Source organism: Leptodactylus fuscus, chromosome 1 (assembly GCF_031893055.1).
Source record: "Leptodactylus fuscus isolate aLepFus1 chromosome 1, aLepFus1.hap2, whole genome shotgun sequence".
Taxonomy (NCBI): Eukaryota; Metazoa; Chordata; class Amphibia; order Anura; family Leptodactylidae; genus Leptodactylus; species Leptodactylus fuscus.
Genome location: NC_134265.1, coordinates 55,090,384 through 55,110,602, shown reverse-complemented (window position 1 = coordinate 55,110,602; position 20,219 = coordinate 55,090,384). Strand labels below are relative to the sequence as shown.

Here is a 20,219-nt window from a genome sequence, read left to right as displayed (position 1 = left end):
GCTGCTATGATATAAATGTATGATATACTACATTTTGGTGTCCTTCAAAACAAAAACGTACAGCGACTTTTTTTTTAACATTGATATCTATTTGTATATTGATGCTGATGGTACACGTGAGTCTAAGGCCCAGTTCACATCTGCGTTCGGACCATTCGTTTCCCTCTCCGCTTGAAAAATGCAGAGAGAAAAGTCCTTCAAGCAGCAGTTTTTCTTTGCCTTTTTCGTGCGGAAACCACATGGACCTCATTATAGTCTATGGGATCCGCAGGTTTCCTGAGGTAACTGCTTTTTTATGCTGATTAGTAGAGATGAGCAAGTACTATTCGAAAAGGCAGTTGCGAATAGCACACACCCATAGCAATGAATAGGGCTGGCCAGCACGTAGACGGGGCTGGCGTCCTGCCGCTTAACCACGTGCGTGCCGGCTGAGTCCATTCATTCCTATGGGTGCGTGCTATTCGAAACTGCCGTTTCGAATAGTACTCGCTCATCTCTACTGATTAGGATCCATTTGGGGGGTCCCCAGTCGGACTCCCCGAATAGAAATCCAAATGCAGACGTGAACAGGCCCTTAACCCACCTTCACACCTGTGCTGTCCTATCTGTTCTTCCTGTCCATCCGGAAGAATGGACAGCAGGAGATCTTGGAGATGACGACAGTTCACACCAGTGTTCATCTCTCTGTTATTCGTGTGCACATGAGGACCTGAAACACGGAGAGCCCGTCCGCTGAAAAAGCAGCCACCTGCGGACACCCAGGACTTTTCTCTCCGCCGATGTGAACCTAACCTGACGGACATGAATGGATTACAAGGGACTCCATTACTTGTAAGACGCTCTGTCACGTATCCGGTTTTTTTTATCTGAAATTGCCAGATGAAAGTCCAGGACTTTTTTGTATGACAGACTGCGATGGGGATTCCATGTAGATGTGAACATAGGTTTCCAGACATGTCTACCCCTGACTGTCCACATGGCAGGACTTGATGTGTAACAATTCTTGAGCCTGAGGTAACTCCTGGCCCCTCAGACATGTCTTCTCTTCACTACCAATGACCCAGTCACCACTACTCAATGATAGAAGATGGAGGGCCGGCATTATAGTTCATCTGCTTGGACACCACCAGGCCTTGCCGTGTATTTGCAGTAGTGACCACCTGTTTCCATGGTGACACATGTATGTTACTAATCATGAGAGCCCAGTCTCTGTGACTTGTCGCTGACATGTCGCGCTCTCCTCCCGCCCCGTGTGTCCGGTGACTGTCGCACTACACGTGCTGCCCTCCTCCCTGCCCTCTAGGTGGGGCACTACGAGGCCAGACAGCCGGGGAGGGACAAGCGGTCAGACTGGGAGGGGACGGGACACGGAGCGGCTGCCTCTCCTCCGCCTTCCCCGGATCCCTCAGTCACAACAGGAGCCGGGCTAGGGAGCTGCTGTGGGACTGACTGTACGGAGCGGAGGCTGCGGAGTAGGGGCTGGATGTGCCGGGGAGTCCGCGGGCTGCGGCATGTGTACTGGCCGGCGGAGGCGGCACCTGTTACTGGACTGAGCTGTGCCCGGCCGGGATTACGACGTGGACCCCGGGGCTGCTGAACACACTGGCCAGGTAGGCGCCCGCTGCGGGCACGTCCATCTGCTGGCAGACACCTCTGTGCCCTGCTCATAGGCCATGGAGTGCAGAGGGGTAACTCGTGTCATGTCCTGGACTGTACCCCAGCTCTTAAAGGGGCACTCCACATATGCACGCGGCTGCAGGGACATGCATATGGAGCCTGGGTTACACATTGGGCACCTTCCTGTAAGCTGAATAAAGTTGGTATCGCTGTGATTGGGGTGTGAGGGCTGCTCAGGATGGAGACAGAACACCTCCACCTTGTACATTGTCTGAACCTGCCGGTGATCTTGGCCTCTGGGGGTCTGTGCACCTGTCACGTCCATAAAGATTCGCTGTGGAGAACATGTCATGACAATGCCCCCCCCCTAAAAATGGGGCTGTGTTGCAATACCAGGCACCACCTACAGACGAGGAGGGCACTGTTTCTGCTATAGAATAGACTTTTTTTTTCTTTCTCCTGCAACTTTTTTAAGGTTCCTCTCAGAGGCCAGAAGATATAATCTAGGTCCCCAATATTCTTAGGAAGGGAGCGAAGCCAGGCGTACGTAAGTAGGGTCTAACCACATACCCTGCTAAAAATAAGATGAGGGTTCTCCTGTGGGTATGTTGGCCGTGTGATGCTGTCCCCACAAACTTATTCTATCAGGGTATGAGGTCCGTCCTACTGACAGACTCCCTCCAGCAGAACCCGAGCAATGAAGACGGAGCCTGTCAGCTGTCAATATATGGGGGAGATGGATCAGTGGAATAGACAGTGGAATCTGATCATCACGGACAAGTGCTGCGGTTTTCCTTTACTTATTTCCTACATAGTCTCAGGCAGGTACAAGTCTCTCTCACAGTAAATTCTTACGTAATTGGTTTGAGATCTTTACATCCAGTTTTGGTCTAAGTTGCACCAAAGTGTTAATTCCATGTGATATCCGTGTTATGCGCAGTTACATATATGACGCATTATATAGCCCTGGGTATGTGGACGTCTGAGCATCCCATCCATTTATTCTTATTGAACTTTATCCCAAAACCTAAGCCAATACTGTGGAGAAAATGTTTCTTGACCTTCTTCACAGGAGTGCAGGTGAAAACTTTGGGGATAAATCCTGTGGTTTCTATACTTGACTATATTATATGACCATATTTTGATGGAACGTACTTTGTTCTTGAAGGCTTTGTCTAAAAGAATTTCCATAAACTATCACCACAAAGCTGGAAGCTCCGAATTCACACGTAACATTGACTTAGACTATGTCTTCAGTAGCAGATCATCGGGGTCCTAATCCCGACACCCCTGCCGCTCAGCTTTTGTTAGTTTCCAGAGCAAGCACAGCTCTGTACACTGGGTAACACTTGGAGGAGTAACTGCAGTTACACAGTGTACAGAGCTCTGCTCCTTCTGCTAAACTGTGCGGTGCCCTGACCAAACCCTTCTCCACCAACCATAGATCCCACACATTTAGTAAGGAACATTTTTCCTGGCCTGTATCAAGTCAGATTCATGTCAGTCTGACAGATGGCGAAGTGTCATTTATTGCTGCGGAGAACATGTTTTATGCACTACAGTCTCCATTGACAATCTGCTTTACACTACACCAGACACCTGGCATTGTGCACAATGATCTCCAGCTTGTTCATGGCTGCCATATTAATCCAATACATAAAACTGCAGGGTAATATTTCTTCTAGTGAGGTGTCGGCTGTAACACGGCAGAAATGTGTGCTATGGAGCTGGTGCAATGATGGTGTCCTGGTACATCGACAGTCACTGACTCATTTTATGAAAAAAAACATTTTTCGCGATGTATTTATTTTATATGGGTGACGTATGCCATACGTCTGAGCCTTCCAGCCAAGATATACATTGGGAAATCCTTCTGACGTTACATATGGCATTGCGTATAAGTTTGGAGCACTGACACTCACGCACAAAAATATTGTGGAGTCCGAGCAATAGGTAGTTGGGATCAGCTGCTTTTTAGTACCTAGAATGTTACTTTTGACAGCTGAAGGGCCCTTTCACATAACCGAGCCCTATCCGTGGGAAACGTGCGTGCGCCATATTTCCCTGACTGAACTGGGCCTTCTGCATAGGCATAGCATGATAGTCACTGATGATACAGCGAGCTCTCGGATGGCGACTATGTACTGCTAGTGCTATGTCACTTCATTACTGTAGTGATCATTGTTCGGGGGTTCACTATATCATAACTAAGGCCCGGTTCACATCTGTGTTTAGGCCACTCTGTTCTCCTATCCGCATGAAAATTGTGGAGAGAAAAGCGCTGCAAGCAGAACTTTTCTGTGCGGAAACCACACGGACCCCATTATAGTCTATAGGGTCCGCGAATATCCTAATCTAACCGTTTTTTTATGCGGATTAGGTTTCCATTCGGGGGGTCCCAAAGCGGATTCCCCAAACGGAAACCCATGCGCAGATGTGAACCGGGCCTATGATGCTATGACTCCTATGTACACGGCTCAGTTCAGTCTAGTAATATCGTCCACATATGGACAGGACTCGGTCGTGTGACATGGCCCAAAGGCTGGAACCACGTGGGAATAACACGCTGAATTTTAGGGACGTTCAATTTTAGTTATAGCATGTGGATGAGATTCCTTTAAGGCCTCATTCACACACAGTTTGAAAACCCATGAATGTCAATGGGTCTATTCCCGTGGCTGTTTTAAAACCCTTGAGTTTCTATGGGTCTATTCATATGTCTGTTGTTTTATTTTTATGTTTTGATGATTCACAGCCATTAAAAAAATTGATGGGCATAAAACCCCCCAAAACAATTCCCCCCCAAAATGACCACTGCAGGGCTGTTATTAACTGAATAAGCCCTTTAAATGGATTTAAACATATTGACATGTCCGTGGAAACCATCACAGTTGTGTGCATAAGAACTACTGTAAGTCTTAGTCACATTGCTGCTACTGTAGATCACTGCGGACTAGCCACTGGTAACCTTGTGGTAGCCACTGGCTATTTGGTTTGCCACCCAAAGGGAAACTAAATGGACCAACATGTCTATCAGCTGAGGAGTGTGACTAAACTCTGCGAGGGCTTCAGCTTCTACATGCCATGGTGACGTGTGTTGTTTGTGTGATTTTTGAGGGCCCTTTACATGAGGGTGATGATTGGCTGAGCAGGTTTACTAATGGATATTCCATTAGTGGGTAGAATAGGTGTCTATTGGGACATATCTCCTATAGACTAAGGATATGAACGCAGATCGGCTTACTATATTATCGATCGGCCCTTGATACGGGTTTATCTGCCATTGTAAATGGACCCTTAGGATTTCTGTGGTATTCAGCATAAGAGTGCCCTATTGTGTTAATGCATCCGAGTCTACATGATATTATAAATCAGAGATACTCTGTTAGATTTCTATCTTGTTTGACATACTTATCTCTGTTTGTTGGCGTGTTAATGCTAGGTATGTCCACTACGCCATGACAGCTATCTAACTATTCCTGTTACTGTATATACTCGAGTATAAGCCGACCCCCCCTAATTTTACCACAAAAAAACTGGGAAAACTTTTTGACTCGAGTATAAGCCTATGGGGGGGAATGCAGCAGCTACTGGAAAATTTCAAAAATTAAAATAGTTTTTGGGTGCAGTAGATTCTGGGCGCTGGGAAAGGGGAGGGGGCGTTTTGGTTGTCTGCCTGCCCCTTCCCTGAGCTTGAGGACTGTTCCCGTCCCCCCCCCCCCCCCCCCCGCTTGGAATTCAGCCTGGCTGAATATAGGAGCGAACTTACCCTTAGAGTGAAAAGTCACTGAATGAGTGGGCCTAGTTCAGAGGAGAGTGTGTCTTCAGGCTGAATCGCGAGAACAACTCGCTTTTTTTCTGGGAGCTGGGAGAAAAGACCTGAGCGGCTCCCATTGATTTCAATGGGATACGGCCTCAAAACCTTGACCACAAAACTCAGTGTGAAGAGTCCATTCACACAGAGGAAAATGGTGAGGAATTTGATGTGGAATTTCAGCGCTGAAAAAAAAGCCTCCCATTGACTTCAATGGGTTCCACGGAATGTGCACACGCGGAACCCCGTGTGAACTAGCCCTTATCATCTGACACGTTGGAGAATTTAATATTTTAATTCAGTTACTTTAATATTTTATTATAGTTGCCATTGCTATGATTTTAGTAAAATCTGCTATTCTGTAAAGATCAGATTGCCATGAAATCTCCCGCTCTGTGTGTTGTGATCTCTAATATGTTAGTTTGCAATCCCAAGGTGCATTTCTGTTGCTTTTCTCACTCATAGTGGGTTATTTATTATGCTGCTTTTTCCCTTTTTGGTTTATTTTCCTTTTTTTTTTTTTATGACACATCTGTACCTTTTTTTGGATTTTGTTTTTGGTAAAAGTGGAAGTGGCCTAAAGTGAGTGCGGTTTCCCACCATATTTATTATTTGTGCCTTTACAAAAAGGTGTTGGTGCATTGGCAGCATAAAGAATTCCGTCATGTCGGGCACCATTGGACTCACCGTTTCATGTGTTGAATTTTGTGCAGGATTTGAAACTCAAGTGCACCTCTTTACTAAATTTGGGGCATGCAATGGCAAGACAAAAGAAAGTGCAAATGAAACCAAGGAGCAAAAAATGGTGCAATCGATAAATAACCCCCATTGTATCTTAAAGGGGCTCTATCAGCAAAATCATGCTGATAGAGCCCCACATATGCGTGAATAGCCTTTAAAAAGGCTATTCAGGCACCGTAAATGTTATACTAAACTCCCCCCCCCCGTTTTAAAATGAAACCCTAAAACAGAATGTGATCTACTTACCGAATGTGCACAGTGGGCGGGCATTCAGGGTCCGCCGTCTTCTTCAGCCACGCCTCCTCTTCCTGCGATGTCCTCAGGTCCCGTCTTACTCGAGAACTGACATTGATATAAAAAAATGGCCTGGGCACATGCGCAGTAGCCGTAGTAGAAGGAGCATGCTGCTGCGCATGCACCCACGCCATTTTTTATCAGTGGCAGTTCGCGAGTAAGACGGGACTCGAGGACATCGCAGGAAGAGGAGGCGTGGCTGAAGAAGACGGCGGACCCTGAATACCCGCTCACTTTGCACGATGAGTAAGTTTATCACATTCTGTTTTAGGGTTTTATTTTAAAATGGGGGAGTAGTTTAATATAACTTTTACGGTGCGAATGAATGTGTCACCTACTTATTTGTGGCCTCAGCACCAAGTTCAGTTATAACTGCATCCAGGTACGTAGTATAGCACCGCTCATATAAATGCATCCAGGTATTATAGTGTGTCCCGTATAACTGCATTAATCTACATAGTATGTCAGCATCCATATAACTGCATCCACGTACATAGTGTGTCAGCATCCATATAAGTGAATCTAGGTACGTACTATATCACCACTCATATAACTGCATCCAGGTACATAGTGTGTCAGCACTCATATCACTGCATTCAGGTACACAGTCCAGTTCCATTAATGTGACCACCTGTCAAAATCCAGAATAACCACCTTTTGCAGAGCGGACCGCTGCGAGACGTGCAGGAAGAGAGGGGATGTTGTGATGATGGTCACTGGGATGATGAGCCATGCCGACTCCAGTGCCGTGACCAACTGTACTAGGTTACGCGGTTGAGCTTCCATGGCGCGAACAATCTGATCGAGGTGGTCCCACAGATTCTTGATTGGGTTCAAGTCCGGGGAATTTGCTGGCCAAGAGAGTACGGTAAACTTATCCTGGTGTTCCTCGAACCACGCACGTACACTGCGAGCTTTATGGCACATCGCATTGTCCTGCTGGTAGATGCCATCATCCTGAGGAAAAACAATTCGCATGTAGGGGTGAACATGGTCCGCAAGGATAGACGCATACTTGTGTTGATCCATCACGCCTTCCACAATGATGAGTGCACCCAGATGGCTGATGACACGTGCCTTCCGCGATAGGTTATTTAACGTTGACGTCAAAAGTTGGCGGTGGTCACATTAATATGGACTGTGTATATAGTGTATCAGCACCCATATAACTGCATCCACATACGTAGTATATCAGCACCCATATAACTACATCCATTCATATAGTATGTCACCTTAAGGTGCTTTTGAAAAAAAATAACGCAAATGGAACAGAACTGCAAAAGAATGTGTGCATTGTGTGATCCCAGCCTAAAGAGTGTTTGTGCTGAGCGGCGGACCCATCACTCCATTATGATAGATAACATCATTACACACTGGATTAAACAATATAATTGTCAGATTACATCAGTACATAAGTCTGTTGTGTAGCCCTGGCATGTAGTGCTCATAGACGCTCCTGTGAATGTGCTGACTGGCAGCAGGCTCTTCTATCTCTGACATTTCTCTACATTACGGGCTGGCTGTGGGAAAGTCTTTCTGGTTATTACTTTTGGTTCCTGATGTTGTATTTATATTAGAATAGGAAGCTGAAGACAATATATACAGTATATTTTTCCCTTTCTGGTTGTGTGTGTTAGTGGTGCGTGTTATGTGCAAAGTGTTCATGGCGTGCCTGATGTGCATTATATACACATTCTTTCATGTCAGTAAAAACTGTACAACGAGGCCTTCATAGGCCAAAGAAGGCTTAAAGGGATTGTCCAGTTTCAGACATATTGAGAGACAAATGTTATTGTTCATATAATGAAAAGTTGTACAATTTAGCAATTTTCTGTATCAATTCCTCAGGATTTTCTAGATCTCTGCTTGCTGTGATTCATTCTGCTTACTCTCAGTGGCTAAAAATCAGTTCATGGTCATGTGACGTACAGTCCATGGTCATGTGAGGACACACAAGTGCACAGCATCAGACATCTGCCTGGTAACAATCCGTGCACCTGTGTGTTCATCACATGACCATGGATTGTATATCATATGACCATGGACTGTATATCACATGACCATGGACTGTATATCACATGACCATGGATTGTATATCATATGACCATGGACTGTATATCACATGACCATGGACTGTATATCACATGACCATGGATTGTATATCACATGACCATGGACTGTACGTCACATGGCCTAGAAAACCATGAGGAAATAATACAGAAAGTTTCCTTATGCAAACAATACAATTGTCTTTCAATATGGGTCTGAAACTGGACCTCCCCTTTAAAGGGGTTGTTCCATAGAGTAAACTCAACAGGACCTTACTAACGTGACCACAGCCATGCTGAATGTGGGCGCGACTGGAGGTGGTTGTCACTCCTATTCACTTCAATGGGAGGGTTGGAGATAGCTGAAGTAAAGCACTCGGCTATCTCTGGCATTTTTCTTGCAGATTTTGCTGCAGTTTTTTGAGCCAAAGCCAAAAATGGCTACAAAAGGAATGGAATATACTGTATATATATAGTTCTTGTATTTCTCCCTTCTGCTCAATCCACTTTTGGCTTTGGCTCAAAACACCGCACCAAAATCTGCAACCAAAATGTCTGTGTTTCCACAGCGTTAGGCCTAAGCCTAAAGCCCCATGTTGTGAAAATGCCTGAAGTACCTGTTGTGAAGTGGTGAAAACTCTGCATTTTACAGAACCTGCAAAGTGAATGAGATGCCATCCACACATTGCAGAAAAAATCCACTGCAGAAGAGCTGCGATTTCAAAAACGCCAGTGTTTCCCTTACAGGTTTAATAAGGGGAATAAAGAATCTATTGAGAAAAATTCAGTGATGAACGCTGCAAAAAATAAACACAATGTATTTTCGCTGCATTTTCTCCTCAGTGCTTTTACCTACATTTTGCTTCATGAAGCCTAAAGGGGTTTTCTGGTCTGAAGGCCGGGGCCCCACATAGCAGAAATGCTGCTATTTAATATAGAAACTGTTGCCTTGGCGGTTCCCTATGAGTATAATTGAAGCAGAAAGTCTGCAGAGGAAAACTCTGTGAACTCTCTGTGAAAAGCGCTGCAGGAAAACCACGATGCGTTTCCACCACAGTCTTGCAGCGCTGTTTAAATGCAGCTTGCTGCGTCAGGCCTTAGGGTTGGTTTACACTAGTGTTTGTATTCCATCCGGAAGTAGTCTGCATGCACACCCCCCCGGTCAGAATACAATCACAATTGGAACGATATGATGTGAATCATTGGAAGGAATGATTCGTGCGGGCAGTGCGGGGCAAGCACACAAAGCCCATTATAGTCTATGGGGTCCATGTGCTTTGACAGCATATCGCTTCCAATTGCGATTGTAGTCTGTCCTGGGTGTGTCCATGCGGACTCCTTCCGGACGGAATCCAAGCACTAGTGTGAACCAACCCTTAGCCTAAATTGATTTTTTTCATACTGATGACTATGGGGGTCCGAAACCCAAACCTCATATAGATCAGTTGTACAGAAGCTGGTAGTGGTAGTGGCAGTTCCTCTCCTATAGTGAAGGCTGCTGCAACATCTGATCGGTCTGGGGTCCTGGTGTTGGACCTCCACAGATCAAATACCAATGACCTATCTTGTGGATAGGTCGTCAGTATGAGAAATCATCAATTTGGGGCCGGAAAAGCCCTTTAAGCTAGGGCCTACATAGCGGGCTGCAGCAAAAAAAGCATTGTGGGAAAAACCGCAGCGGCAACACATTGTGGTTTTTCCATTATATCTATAGGAAAACCACCACCATTTCTGTAGGCATAATTGACATGCTGTGCCGGTTTTGGAAATCGCAGCATGTCTTTTGCGTGCATTTTTCTGCAATATGTGGATGAGATTCGCTTTGCATTGATTGTAAAATGCTTTTTTTTTTTTTTTTTGGGTTTTTTTTTTGCAGTGTTTCCGCCATGGCGCAACTGCTGCATTTACACCACGTAGGGCCTGGCCTTACTCTGAGACACCACATTGTGGAAATTCAGCTTTTTTGTTGCAGATTTTTCTGACAGGTGACAACTGTCAGACCTGCATTCTTGGTCCATCTCACCGCTAACATGGCTAGAGAAAACATTTAAAATTCTTCAAAAATGGTATTCTTAATGTTCTATAAATGTGAATATTATGTTCAATGGAAAACTGTTGTAGGCCAAGGCCCCATGAGAAGTCTCGCAGCAAAAAAGCGCTGCGGGAAACAATGTGGTGGCAACGCATCACGTTTTTTCCCACAGCACTTTTAACAGAAAGCTAGTGGCGTTTTCCTCCGCGGACTTTCTGTTACAATTATATCTATGGGGAAACCACTGGCGTTTCTGTAGGTATAATTGAGATGCTGCGATTTCCAAAAGCACAACGTGTACGCACCGCGGTTTTTACCGCAAAGTGGGCATGGGATTTGCTAGAATTGCTAGAATCCCATCCACTTTGCCCTTACTGCAAAATTCTGCAACTTTTCCTGCGGCGTTTCTGTCCTGTGGGGCCCCAGCCTTAGACTGAAGGCGCGAGTTGTGGAAACGCAGCTTTTTTGTTGTTGCAGATTTTATTGCAGTTTCTTGAGCCAAAGCCAAGAATGGCTACAAAAGGAAAGGGAAATATGTAGGAAGCTCTTGTACTTCTACCTTTTGCTTAATCCACTCCTGGCAACAAAAAACGCTGCATTTCTGCAACATGTGGCCATTTTAGGTTGAGGCCCTACGTTGCAGAAGATCTCAGTCTAAGGTTTAAAGTATTGTGGCCCTTCTTACACTGGCCATATGCTGACGCCATATAAAGAAGGTTTCAGCCATCAGTGTCGGTAGAATATTAGGTATAGTGTTTCCTCCAGGGCTGTGGTGTCCCATTTGGGGCCAGTTTTGGGTGGAGTTGGATACAAGTTAATGACACTGACTCCGACTTGAAAATAAAATGATTCATTCTGTTTAATTACATTATACAACGATTATTAGAGTGTAATGAATTAGTTGTATAGTTTATTACACATTTACTTTCATAGGAAGTCACTCAGTGACTTGTTAATGTATCAGAGGATCTTTGCTGCTTCTGCCTGGCCATGACTGTCCGCCATTTATGAAGGAGTCTCATACTTTAAAAGGGGCGTGGCCAAAATAATTGTTATAATCGTGATTAGGGAAAAATGCTTGATTAATTGCGATGTTGGGTCGCGTAGTCCTAATAGGTAGTAGTTACATCACCTTGGTACAGTGGCTGCAGTAGATCCCTCGCCCTGCTCTATGTACAGTGTATTTTTTTGGGCCTGGCTCTGAGCTTGTTGCTATTAGCAGAGGATCTGCCATCGGGGTCTGGACAGGAGGGGCTGCTTCCTTGGCTTCGGCAGTCGTCTGTAGTGTTTGCTGTGCTGTTCATGCATCCGCCAGGTCAGACAAGCTCATACTATACCTTATGCCATGCAAATGTCTTTAAAACTTCAAATAAAAAGCCAATAAAGTCTACACTAATAAAAAAAATGCCTTTCCTATTGCTCAGTGGCTTAACAGGTTTACTGTAACAATTAGAGGTGAACACCCAGCTACCTGCGGCAATGTTAATACGGTAAAAATAGCCAGCCTTTATGTAATTGTCATTTCTCATGTAGAATATGTCGCATATGGCAACACTTTTTATTACACTAAAAGCAGCGACTTTCAGCTGTGGCAGAAATGTAACACTAGTAAATTACACGTATGTACTATGTAAATATTACACTGGCGAATGTATCAAACCCTGTGTATCTGCACTAAAATTTTGTAAATGTTGGGAACGGGGTGTGGTTAGTCTGGCAAGTTAATGTGCCCGAGGTTTATCAAATAGTCTAAAAAATTGTTCTGATTTCCCTCCAGTAAAGACGTTCTGATTTCCCTCCAGTAAAGACGTAGGGTAGAAAGCGGCGTAACCTCTCCGTATAGAATTGTTAGGTAATATGCACGTGACGGTGGTTTAAAAAAAAAAAACAAAAAAACTTTATTGCAATTCTGGGGCAGGCAAGGTGAGCAAAATACAGTTATTTGCCCTTTGTGGTATATTGTTTTTTTTTGTTTTTTTTTTTGCGTTCACTTGAGAAAATAACACGATTTTAGGCAAGTGTGCACACGGGGATGCCGAACATGTTTGTTTTCTTTATTTTGATTACATTATGCGTTTTTCAAATTAAAATGTGTGGGCTTTTTGAAACTTTTTATTTATTCATTTTGTATAATTTCTTTTCTAGGGTATGTTCACGCGGCAAAATTTGCATTCCGCGTGTGAACATTCTGCGTGGCTAGCCGCTACATGATGCCTGTGCAGTGTACCAGTATTCTGTGGCGGCATTCCGCTCCAGATTAGGCCCAAATGAATGAGTCGGCCGCGAGTAGAAGGGGCATGTCGCTTCTTTTTTCTGCTACTAGCTAGCGGTAAAAAGAAGCGAGAGGCTCCCATTGACATCCATGGGAACAGTTTTTGGCAGCAGATTTTGTGGCGGATTCCACATCAAATTCCACTGTCAAAAAACTCTGTGAACAAACCTTTACTTTTTCAATATTTATTTAAATTTTGTTTTCATGTCTCACCAGGGACCTCCTGATCCCCAGTGCAGTGTACTGCAATACATTGTATTTAAAGGGATCCTATCATTAGAATCCTTTTTTTTTTTTTAATACTAAGACGTAGGAATAGCCCTGACTCCTTGAAAACTCTCCAGTGCCGCCTCCATCTTCTTCTGTTATGCCTCTCCGCCATCCATCCTTTCATGGGTTTGGGGCACAGGCAGTTCTATATACTGCTGAATTCAGCGCACTGCCGGCTTTCCTGATCTATGCCCCAGGTAAAGAGCTAGCGGTCCCGGTACTGTAGCTCTTCACAGTCAGAAGGGTGTTCCGGACAGTCTGTCAGGAACATCCTTCTTCCCAGCAGTGCCTATAGCGCTGTGCTGTCTGAGCGAGGAGGAACGCCCCCTCCCCTCCTGATAATACTCGTCTATGGACGAGCAAAAAAAATTGCATTTCTGCAATGTAGGGCTTTAGCCTAAGCCACACTTGCCTTTGACTGAAAAAACTGCAGCAAAATCTGCAGCATATAATACTGCTTTTCCATAATGTGTGGATCACATCCATAAAGAACTCCCACAATATGTAAAGATTCGGCCACTTAGAAGCGATTCTACAAACTATTGGCCTGTGTAAAAGATGGAAATTAATTGTCCAACTCGTTGCACATTGTTCACACAGTTGGTGTTTTTGGCTCAGACACTGGTGTCATGGGTTTTATATGGAAAGGAGCCATGACTGATCTAATGTTTTTATGATCTTGAAGAGTCAAAGTGTACTGTATTTGTAAAATCCGGAGTTCCTACGAGGGTTTAGTGACGTTGCTAATTTATCTTGTCTATGTTGTCTTATTGCTGTCGCAAAGTTAAACCAAACTTCTGGAATTGGTTAAAACTCTTCAGTGTGATATCATTAAGACACTTATTGTCTCTCTGATTCATTCTCGCCTTGACTACTGTAATTCCTTACTAATCGGTCTTCCCCTCACTAAACTCTCCCCTCTACAATCTATTCTGAATGCAGCGGCCAGGCTCATCTATCAGGCTAGACGCTACAGCGATGCCTCTGGTCTGTGCCAGTCACTACATTGGCTGCCTATTCATTATAGAATAAAATATAAAGTTATTACCGTATATACTCGAGTATAAGCCGAATTTTTCAGCCCAGTTTTTGGGCTGAAAAAGCCCACCTCTGCTTATACTCGAGTCAGCAAAAAAAAAAAATAATTTTTTTTTTTTTTTTTTTAAGGAGGGAGGGTCTATGATCAGCCACAACATTAATGTATAGAATCTCCCATAAAATAGTGCAAAAGAAAAAAAAAAGATTTTAAAAACATAAAAGTTCTAAAACACTCCTTTTCCTAGAATACATACAAAAGTAGAAAATGACTGTGAAACGCATACACATTAAGTATCCCTGTGTCTGAAAGTGCCCGGTCTACTGAATATAGGAGATCTGCAGTGCTCCTGTTCCATCGGGAAGGGGTTTATAGGAGCACTGCAGATACCCTATATTCAGCCAGACTGAATTCCAAGTGGGGGGGGGAAGAAAAAACCCAGTCCTGAAGCTCAGGGAAGGGGCAGACAGACAACCAAAACACCCCCTCCCCTTTCCAAGCAACTACTGCACCCAAAAACTCCGGCCATTTTAATTTTTGAAATTTTCCAGTAGCTGCTGCATTTCCCCCCTAGGCTTATACTCAAGTCAATAAGTTTTCCCAGTTTTTTGTGATAAAATTAGGGGGGTCGGCTTATATTCGGGTCGGCTTATACTCGAGTATATACGGTACTCTCATCCACAAGGCTCTCCATAATGCCGCACCTCCCTACATTTCTTCCCTCATCTCTGTCTACCGCCCAACCCGTGTTCTCCGCTCACTCAATGACCTAACACTTACATCCTCTATTATCAGAACCTCCCATGCTCGTATACAAGACTTCTCCCGAGTTGCACCACTTCTCTGGAATGCTCTACCCCGGACAATAAGATTAACTCCCAACTTCTACAGTTTTAAACGCAAACTAAAGACGCATCTTTTCAGACAAGCCTATCACAATTCCTAATGCACAGAATTGTCTGAACACTGTATAAGCAATGCCGCCCCTGATACCTCTTGTGTCACCCCCTCTACCTCATAGATTGTAAGCTCTTTTGAGCAGGGCCCTCAGTCCCATTGTGTGAAATGACGTTCTTTGTTATGTATGTCTGTATCTGAACCCTATAAATTGTACAGCGCTGCGGAATATGTTGGCGCTATATAAATAAAATGTATTATTATTATTATATTATTACAGAAGGCAACAAAAACCTATGTAAAGTCATTGGAAAATGTTTTTTTCTTGTGCCTTTATATTGTTTTTTTTTGTTGTCTTCTGTAATAAGATGTGCGGGCCGACAGTCTGTGTCCTAAAACTCAGGACAGTTCTTATTCCTGTACGGTTTTGCGGCTGTGCTCGCTGGTCCCAATGAATGGGGTGGTGGACGCACAGGCAGCGCACGGATGACATCTGTACCGTCTGTCTCATTTAATCACAGCTCATGAGCCCTGAGCAAATAATAGAGGAGCTGGAGGGCTTTGCTACAGACGCCACAGCCCTGTCTTAGGGTCCATTCACACGGAGGAAAATGGTGAGGAATTGGTGTGGAATTTCAGTGCTGAAAAAAAAAAGTGCCCCCGATTGACTTCAATGGCTTCCTTTTTCTGCTTGAAGTCAATGGGAGGCTTTTTTTTTTTTTTTCAGCGTAGAAATTCCACGCCAAACTCCTCACCATTTTCCTCCGTGTGAATGGACGCTCTGGGTTTGTTCACACTGGAAATTGTGATTCTACTTCACATCTGTGCCAAATATTACCCTGAATCTGCTTTCCATTTTATTCAATGCAAGACACTGAAAAATAATCACCCTGCTCAAATAATAGATGGCAGGACCATTGTACCCAACAAGCCCTCTTACCTCTTGTGTCGCCCCCTGGTTTATTTTGGTCGCTCACTTTTTTTGGTCGACCTCTTCAATCTTTTCTCTTACCTCTCGTGTCGCCCCCTTACCTCTCGTGTCTCTCTATATCCTCATAGATTGTAAGCTCTTGCGGGCAGGAGTCACTCCTCTTGTTTAATATGTTAATTTCTTTGTCACATTGTAATGTTTCATACTGTCTGTCCATGTGTCCTATGGTTTGTAAAGTGCTACAGAATATGTCAGCGCTATATAAATTATTATTAATAATTATCTTGTTGCCGATTCTGCCACGGATTCCCCCTCACAACCCACGGTGCGAGCCGATTCTCTGACTAATCCCATTCATCTGTGCCTATTCAGCAAGGGAAAGCTGGAGAGGAAGACAATGGAAAGGAATCTAAGGTGGAAGTCTGCCTCAAATTCCTTGTCCATTTTTACCATGTGAATGGCCCGTATACCCTTTGCTGGCATATGTCTACATCTCCGCTTCTGAATCCTGCCCTATGCTTTCTCTTCCCCGCAGGAGAAGTCGGTGACCAGGTTTCGTTCAGTCCTGGTTTTACCTATCAGCTGATAAACAGGGCTTGTATTCGGTACATGTAAGGGAACGGCAGGATTGCGTCCAAGATTTCTCCTTGTGAATATTAATACGGAAGGTTTCGTCATGTATTATGACATAAGATGTGATGGACAGCTTTGTACATACCAGACTGTGAGTTATGTTCAGTGCATGTACACATTGTACAATTGTCATTGCAGCCAGCCCATGGCCTCCAGCTATGTGGCCCAGAGTAGCGCTGCACCTTCTCCGTGCAATGTTCTCATGTTACTTCATGTATATATTCCAGGCAACGGCTGAAATCTGGAATGTGACTTTATATACAAAGCCAGTGTACAAGATGTTAAACAAAGCTGTCTGTAAATGGAGCTGCTAAATGTACAGAGTCTAGTATATTAGCGTGAGATGTGCCCATGTGCCAGGAGCATTATAGGGAGCCTGTCAGCAACAAAATCAGTATCAAAACAATGACCGTATTTTGTAAGGTGATGTCTACACTTTCCAAAAATGCCCTTTTTATTCTGCATTGCAGCTCCATTTTCATTAAAATCAATGTTTTATTCTTCTATAAATGAGCTGAAAAGGGCTTTAGGGTCCGCCACTTCTCCTGCCAGGGATTGTCCCTCCACTCTACACAATGGCCCCAAACATCATCCCGAAAGTGACAATGTAGGAGATGTCACTCAAGTGATGGATGAGGGGTGGTTGTCTAATAGCAGAGAGTATAATACACCTAGAAAGACCTTCTCAGATAATTTGCATAACAGCACTGATTTTCATGAAAATGGAGCAGCAATGCACAATGAGAAAGGAATCCTTGGAAAGTGTAGAAGATTCCCTTCAAGGTTCTGTTATTAGTTGATTCCACTTTTCCCTTTGACAGACTCCCCTTTAACCTGTGACATAAATTTAAAGAGCGCCAGGGCGCAGCACGGTGGCTCAGTGGTTAGCACTGCAGCCTTGCAGTGCTGGAGTCCTGGGTTTGAATCCTGCCAAGGACAACATCTAAAAACAAACTCTATTTGGGATTACACTATGTGTATAAAAACCACGTCTTTTTTTTTCCCCTCTCATGTGCTAAGTTTTTTGTTATCAAGGACAACATCTGCAAGGAGTTTGTATGTTCTCCCCGTGTTTGTGTGGATTTCCTCCCACACTCCAAAGACATACACCCATTCTTATGATCAGTGGGGCTCCTACTATCTTACGCTAGGCTCTCTTGAGTGTTGGCTGTCCATTGTTCTGGTCCATTAGAGGATCAGAACAATGGATACGTAGACCACTAATATAGTGGTTACATATGGAGCCTGACTGACCTCATTGACTATAAGGGTCAGTTCACATGTGCACTGCCGCGTGGGTTTTGACACAGAGAGAGACGCGGCGAGCAAATGAATGAGCCGACATAGGAGGGTGCTGCCGCTAGGCGGAAGCTGCAGTCCAGCGCGCCGCGGTTTCCGCCTGAAGATAGGACATGTTGCTTCTTTTCTCTGCTAGCAGCAGCCCGCCGCTAGCGGAAAAAAGAAGCCCGGCGGTCTGCATAGACCACCATTGTAAAGGGGCGGATTTTGAAGCGAAATCCGCTGTCAAAATCCGCCCCTTTGCCCACGTGTGAACGAGCCCTAATGGGGTTCGTCGTGTATCCGTAGTTTTTAAACTAAAAGCGGCGACTTTTTCATCTTCCGATTTCAGGCGGACATTGTGACAGTCTCCTTTGTCTCATATGTGAATGTAAAGCCTGCAGCACTGGGATTGCAAGTCCCCAGCAGTCAATCCTATCATGTACAGCTAGCTGTGCACTTCCCGGTCCCTCCCGTTGTCTCTGAGTGTTAGCTCTTGTGATCAGTCTGTACATTGCTAGACCCATCATTCAGACAGGCTGGGGTGTGTTCAGTGCTGAGAGCCCGGGGCACTGAACACGAAGGGGCCGTCGCTTTGTTAGGGGCAATAAAATGTGGATTTCACATTCATGCAACCTTCATGTTTTCACTTCTAGAGGAATTTCTACTCTTCTCCCCCTCCTCTTTTATAGAACAGAGTATTCAGGGGTCCTACAGCTGACAACGTCCCTGCAAAAGCAAATTCTCATGTGAAAATGATTTGCTTGTCCTCCATATACGTTTTAAAGGGAGTCTGTCACCAGGACCCAGCTTATCACCCCAGCCCTGTACATAGGTTACGGTTACCTGAATGAAACAATTGGTGTTTTAGTTACTGAGAAATCACCTTTTCCGCCAATGTACAGATGAGCTTTTTGGAGCAATGACGCTGTTATTCCAGGGAACTCATCTGCATATTGGCAAACACCGTGACGTCACCGTGACTGTGCACCAATTCACAGGTTTCATTCAGGTGACTATAACCTATCTATCTGCGGGTCTGAGTTCTGGTGACAGACTTCCTTTAACAGCAGTTTTCGTCGGTACCATCTACCATAATTCTGCACCCACTTGAGGACGGGGCCCGCTGGCGGCTGCAGGGGATTAGGTTTTGTTAATACTGCAGTAAACCGTGGTGACAGTGAAGTTCACGCTGGCATTATGACAAAGGCTTTTTAGTTTGCTTAACAATTCTCAATGACCTTTTTAAATGTACTTTTACTGATAACATCAAAAGGAACTGGGGAACAATGCGGGTATTCTTGTGGCGTCTGGAGACCATACGTTTGGTGAACTATCACTATATAACAGCTGGTTGGTGACCGAGCTGATAAACCGCCATGGATGCTATCGACTTACTGAAGAGATATGGAAAAGTGCCAATGCGGGGATTCTCAGTGTAGTGTTCAGAGGCTTCTGCTGCCCGACAACTATGTCCCCCGTGGTCACTGACCAGTTACTAATATGCCCTGGCATCTGTATTCTGCTGTCACATGGCAGTATTCTGGCCAAAACCAGGAGTGGAGCAGGCGGCTATACTGGGGATATGTGAACCTTTTTAGGTTTTTGGGCCTATCCCACCTTTCTTCAGGTGGATTCTGCGGCTCATGAAGCCGCGGCGTCCGCCTCACGACAGCGCCCTCTGGACTAGGCCCATTCATTTGGGCCTACTCCAGAGCGGGAAGCCGCAACAGGCGCATTTTGGTCCTATTCTGACGTGGCTTCCCGCCCAAAATAAGGACCAAAATACGCAGTCACTAACCCCATGTGAACTAGCCCTTAGGAAGCTGTACAACTATTGTGATTAAGGTTAATGGACCAGCCAAAAATGCAGAGGAAATCAACAACAAAAAATATTGTGTTAACCTACTCCCAAGGGTCTATTATGACCCGGGGACGGACGGATAGACAATGTATAAATATAGAATACTACAGATTCTAGCCCATCCCTGCTGACACAAAACTGAGTGTCTCCTATATACAAATGACTGTATCTGAGAGGGAGAACTCTGTCATGTCCATGGGGACTCAGGGTGCTCTGGTACGCATAGCTCCAGGTTCTCAGAACAACTTGGATGAACAATCAATGTGTCATCCCATCCACTACACCAGTACTGAACTTAGTAGGGGGTTAGCTTACTTCTATAGCACCATCATATCCTGCAACGTTATATAGACCTTGTTACTGTCCCATATAGGGCTCACAATCTACATTCCCTATCAGTATGTCTTTGGAGTATGGAAGGAAACTGGAGTACCCGGAGGAAACCCATGTAAACATGGGGAGAACATACAAACTCCTTACTGCAGTTCTGAT

The 20,219-nt window shown here is 44.6% G+C and overlaps 1 protein-coding gene across 3 annotated transcripts in view; it reads left to right on the top strand.

Moving 5' to 3' along the window:
- The first annotated feature begins 1,414 nt into the window (after window positions 1–1,414).
- The window catches only part of ARHGEF28 (Rho guanine nucleotide exchange factor 28), a 154,594-nt gene continuing 135,789 nt past the window's right edge, over window positions 1,415–20,219 (top strand). For all 3 annotated transcript variants that reach the window (XM_075270535.1, XM_075270545.1, XM_075270525.1), the window contains exon 1: window positions 1,415–1,610. The gene's annotated coding sequence lies outside the window, so the exon portion shown is untranslated. The remainder of the gene's footprint in view (window positions 1,611–20,219) is intronic.